Here is a 6,000-nt window from a genome sequence, read left to right on the forward strand (position 1 = left end):
GGGGGATCGAAGCCCACGGCTGCCTCCAGCCCCGAGCCCTGGCTGTCCCCTTGCCAAAGGTGGCTGCACTGCATGCACCCTGTGGAGACTTCACAGGACATGGTCCCTTCTTTAGAAGGGTCTTTGTGTTCAGTTCCCAGTGCCCCTTGGGCCAGGCTGCGTCTGGAGTCTGCAGGGTGACGTGGGACACAGCACCAAGCACCCCAGCGACTGTGCCTGCCGCGAGCCATTGGAGCAGCTTTGGGAAGAAGCGGGAGCCTGTTCCGAATCAAACCTTGGCTCGGTCTGGGCGCTCACGGGTGGGAACTGCTGGCAGTGCAGCTCCGGGACCACGAAGAAGACGGCCACGTGCCGTGCCGGCAGCATCCCGCCTCCCCATCCACGGCCACTGCGCTTGCGGGGCCTGGCCGGGCATTTCCCCGCGGGCTGTCAGGACAGGCACAAGCCCCACCGCATCTGCCGCCCAGCGGCACGGCTCCAAGGCCATCTCCCTGCCCAGGACCGTCAGTGGCACCCAGAGATGTCGTGTCTCTCGAGTCCCCGCCAGGAGCCAGGCGGCGCAGTGCCCTGAGAGGGACTCGCCTGTCCCCCCCAGAGGCTGCGTCAGGCTCTCTCCTGAGCAAGACGTGGTGCGGGAAGGTGCCCTGCCATCCTCCTGGACTCTTCTTTGGGGCACTTTGGAGAGCACTTGATCAAACGCAGGGACTTGGGTTCCCCACAGCCCCTGCCGGGCGCCACTCGAGCCACGGGAGCCCGCGGGCCTGCAATAACAGGTGGCATCATAAGGCCTTTGGCTCCCGTCTCTTGTTACTGCTAGCCCTTCTTCCTGCTCCCAGCTTCTCTGCCCAGCCATGCAGATCTTTTCGTTCAGGGAGAGAGGGGGAAGGCAGACAGCCTTGGCAACCGGTGCCACTTGCTCTCGGGACAAAGGGACAAAAAAACAAAATCAAAATAAACAAGGCCAAATCCCTAAGCACGGAGAAAGTCCAATCACTGCAGGAACTTGTGGGCGTGTGCAGCCTCCCCGCAGCCCGCTTCCGCCTCCTCAAATGCACGATCGGTGCTTTGCAGGCCCAGGAGGGCTTGATGGTCATCAGGCAGCACAGCAGTGAGGCTCTTCCCTCCTGGAGCCCTGTGCGAGGGGGGCTGGAGAAGGGGATGCCGAGGTGCCTGGAGATGGTGCACTGCAAGCCCTGAGGAGCATCTGCCAAGGTGTTCTTGGGGGCCGACAACAACAGAAGGCGACCTGGTAGCATCCCTGTTGAAGCACTGCCCATAGGGTCAGCCATCAGCCACACCCGTAGCGTCAAGTCACAAATTCACAGTATCACAGTATGTCTGGGATTGGAAGGGACCTCAGAAGATCATCTAGTCCAATCCCCCTGCTGGAGCAGGAACGCCTAGGTGAGGTCACACAGAAACACGTCCAGGCGGGTTTTGAATGTCTCCAGCGAAAAAGACTCCATGACCCTCCTGGGCAGCCTGTTCCAGTGCTCTGTCACCCTCACTGGGAAGAAGTTTTTTCTCAAATTTAAGCGGAACCTCTTGTGCTCCAGCTTGATCCCATTACCCCTTGTCCTATCATTGTTTGCCACCGCGAAGAGCCTGGCTCCATCCTCGTGGCACTCACCCTTTATATATTTATAAACATTAATAAGCTCACCCCTCAGTCTCCTCTTCTCCAAACTAAAGAGACCCAGCTCCCTCAGCCTTTCTTCAGAAGGGAGGTGCTCCACTCCCTTAATCATCTTGGTTGCCCTACGCTGCACCCTCTCCAGCAGTTCCTTGTCCTTCTTGAACTGAGGGGCCCAGAACCGGACACAATATTCTAGATGGGGTCTCACCAGGGCGGAGTAGAGGGGAAGGAGGACCTCTCTCGATCTACTAACCACCCCCCTTGTTATACACCTGAGGATGCCTTTGGCCTTCCTGGCCACAAGGGCACAGTGCTGGCTCATGGTCATTCTGCTGTCCAGCAGGACCCCCAGGTCCCTTTCCCCTGCACTGCTCTCTAAGATGTAATTTCCCAGCCTATACTGGAACCTGGGGTTGTTCCTGCCCAGATGCAGGACTCTACACTTTCCCGTGTTAAATTTCATCAGGTTATTCCCCGCCCAACTCTCCAGCCTGTCCAGGTCCCGCTGGATGGCAGCACAGCCTTCTGGCGTGTCAGCCACTCCTCCCAGCTTGGTGTCATCAGCAAACTTGCTGATAGTACACTCAATTGCCTCGTCCAAATCGTTAATGAATATATATTGAATAACATTGGCCCCAGTACTGAACCCTGAGGCACTCCACTAGATGCTGGCCTGCAACTAGACTCCGCACCATTGACTACCACTCTCTGGCTTCTCTCCTTGAGCCAGTTTGTAACCCACCTCACTACTCTACTGTCTAGACCACACCTCCTCAACTTAGCTGTGAGGATACTGTGGGAGACTGTGTCAAAGGCTTTACTGAAGTCAAGGTAGACCACATCCACCGCTCTGCCATCATCCATCCACCTTGTTACATTCTCATAAAAGGCTAGGAGGTTGGTCAAGCATGACTTACCCTCGGTAAAGCCATGCTGACTGCCCCTAATAACCCTCTCATCCTTGATATGCCTTGAGATGGCACCAAGGATAAGCTGTTCCATTACTTTCCCAGGGAGAGAGGTGAGGCTGACCGGTCTCTAATTACCCGGGTCCTCCTACTTGCCCTTTTTGAAGACTAGAGTGACATTTGCTTTCCTCCAGTCCTCGGGCATCTCTCCCGTTTCCCAAGACTTGGCAAAGATGATGGAGAGCGGTCTAGCAATGACTTCAGCCAGCTCCCTCAGCACCTGCAGATGCATCCCATCTGGACCCATGGATTTATGGATGTCCAGACTATTTAATTGCTCCCTAACCCAGTCCTCATCGACTAAAGCAAACTCCTCCATTGACCTGGCTTCATCCAGGGTCTCAGGGGTACAGGGCTCCCCAGGACAGCCTCCAGCAGAGTAGACAGAGACAAAGAAGGCATTCAGTAGTTCTGCCTTCTCTGTATCTTCTGCCACCAGGGCACCCACCCCATTCATCAGTGGGCCTACTTTGCCTCTGGTATTAGTTTTATCTGCTATGTATTTGAAAAAGTTCCTTTTGCTGTCCTTGACCTCTCTCGCCAGCTGTAATTCCAAGGAGGCCTTGGCTATCCCAGCTGCCTTCCTACATCCTCTAACAGCAGCCTTATATTCCTCCCAAGTGGCCAGCCCCTGCTTCCATGGCCTGTCAACTCTCCTCTTCTGCTTAAGCATACCCAACAGATCCCCATTCAACCACACAGGCCTCCTGGCTCCATTCCTTGACTTCCTACGTGTGGGGATGCTCTGATCCTGAGCGTGGAAGAAGCAATCTCTGAATGCAATCCAGCTATCTTGGGCCCCTTTTCCTTCAAGCAGTCTTGGCCATGGGATTTCCCCCAGCAATTGCTTGAAAAGGCCGAAGTTAGCCCTGCTGAAGTCCAGGGTTGAAATTCTACTTGCTATTCTGTTCCTGCCACACAAGATGCTGAACTCCACCATCTCGTGGTCACTGCAACCCCGGCAGCCCTCAACCTTTACTGCTTCGACCAGACCCTCCTTGTTAGTGAGGATGAGATCCAGCAGTGCACCTCTCCTAGTCGGCTCCTCCACCATCTGCATGAGGAAGTTATCATCAACGCACTGGAGGAACCTCCTGGACTGTGGCTGGCTGGCTGAATGGTCCTTCCAGCAAACATCAAGGAAGTTAAAGTCCCCCACAACAACCAGGGCCTGAGACTGTGAGGCCACTCTCAACTGCCCATAGAAGGCCTCATCAACTTCATCAGCCTGACCTGGTTGCCTGTAATAGACACCTACAACACTATCACCCCTGCCAGCCTGCCCCTTAATTCTGACCCATACGCTCTCAGCTCGCTCCCCATCCGCTCCTGGGCAGAATTTAGTACGTTGTAGTTGCTCTCTCACATAGAGAGCAACTCCACCACCACGCCTGGCTGGCCTGTCTTTCCTGAAAAGGGCGTAGCCATCCATGACCACATTCTAGTCATGTGAACTGTCCCACCATGTGTCTGTAATTGTCACCAGATCATAATGTCCCAACCGAGCATAGGATTCTAACTCCTCCTGCTTATTCCCCATGCTGAGCGCATTGGTGTACAGGCTAATTCAAAGAGGATGGCGAGGAGTCAAGGAATTCCCTGGACCAATCTGGTGCTCAGAAGCGTGGGTAATACGGACACGGGCGGCCAGACAATCAACGAGGAAAATGCAGGCTCATCTATACAACAGGCGCTGACGGGGTCAGAAAGACCTACCCGCCGTACTGCGACCACCTCCACGAGGAAGAAAAGAAGGGTTGTAGTTGTAGGTGATTCCACTCTGAGGGGTACAGACTGGACAGACCCTCCTCTAAGAGATGTCTGCTGCCTTCCAGGGGCCGGGCTTATGGACATCAGCATGGCCATCAGCTAGCCTGGTACGGTTCTCGGACTACCACGCGTTATCGATCTTCCACGTGGGTGGCAACGAGGTTGTGACCCGTAGTCCAAGTGCCACGAAAAGACACTTCAGGGCCTTGGGACAATTGGTAAGGGAATCGGGAGCACAGGTCATTTTCCCGTCTCTCCTTTCAGTTGCAGGCAGTGACATTATAAGAAACAGGTGGACGCAGCCTATTAATACATGGCTGTGTGGCTGGTGGGTTTTTTGATAATGGGATGACCTACGTGGCACCGGGTTTGCTGGCATTGGATGGAGTTCACCTTTGTCAAGGAGGGAAGAGGGTCTTTGCACGTGAGCAAGCAGGGCTCATCGACAGAGATTTGAACTAGACAGGATGGGGAAGGGGGATGATATGAGGCTCGCCCGTGACAAGCTGTGGGATGGGAAACCAAGGATAGAAAGGGCTGGGGTGCTAGAGAGGACCCTCGGCCTCTGGCCTTGAGATGTTCTGGCCTCACTGGAGCACGCTTGAAGTCTGATGGAGGTGAGCCAGGGACTCCTGAGGTAACAGAGGCCACCAGAAAAACACCGGTGAAATACTTCAAAGGAATTAAGGGGTGTTCCTCTAGGAAGGTGGTGCGGCCAACAACCCAGCTGAAGTCCTTCTACACCCATGCTCGCGGCACAGGCAACCAACAAGAGGAGCTGCAAGCCACCGTGCTGCTGGAAGGCTCTGACCTAGTGACCAATACCGAAATTTGGTGCAACAGATCCCGTGACTGGAGTGCGACAATGGGTGGCTACAGGCTGTTCAGAAGGGACAGACGAGGATGGAAGGGTGGAGGGCTTGCCCTCTCCATCAAGAGATGGCTAGGGTGTGAAGAGCTGTCTCTGAAGAACAGCCACGAGCAGGTTGAAAGCTTATGGGTAACAATCAGAGACATCAGGGCAACAAAGGCAACTGGTGTCTACTACGGTCTGCCCAAGGAGGGGGAGACTATTGATGAAGCCTTCTTACTCCAGCTACAGGAGGTACCGCACTCGCAGGCTCTTGTACTGCTGGGGGGCTTCATCCGCCCCGGCATCTGCTGGAAAAGTAGCACGGCGGAGCTGTGGGCAACCTGGGAGTCTCCTGCAGTGCATTGGGGGTGACTTCCGCAGGCGGGTGATAGGCAGCCCGACCAGGAGAGATGCAATACTGGACCTGATGGTCACCAACACAAGTGAGCTAAATGTCGACGTCAAGATTGGAGGCAGGCAGGGCTGCACTGATCAGGCGCTTGTGGAGTTTGCGGTGTGAGGGGAGTGGGACGGGTGAAGAGCAAAGTCAGGACTCTGAATTTCAGAGAAAGCAACACGGGTGTGGACAGCAACACCACCTGCATTGTTAGTAACGCTAGGACCTTTTCTGCATTTTTCATGCTATTGTTTTATTGTGTTATAAGGAGGTCTAGAGGGCTGGGCTCTCTTAGGGACCAGCCTGAGGACCCAGCTGCCAGTCCGGCCATGGTTTGGTAGGCCCTGAGGGACCCTCCCAGCGTCACTGATGGTGG

Source organism: Columba livia, chromosome Z (assembly GCF_036013475.1).
Source record: "Columba livia isolate bColLiv1 breed racing homer chromosome Z, bColLiv1.pat.W.v2, whole genome shotgun sequence".
NCBI lineage: Eukaryota > Metazoa > Chordata > Aves > Columbiformes > Columbidae > Columba > Columba livia.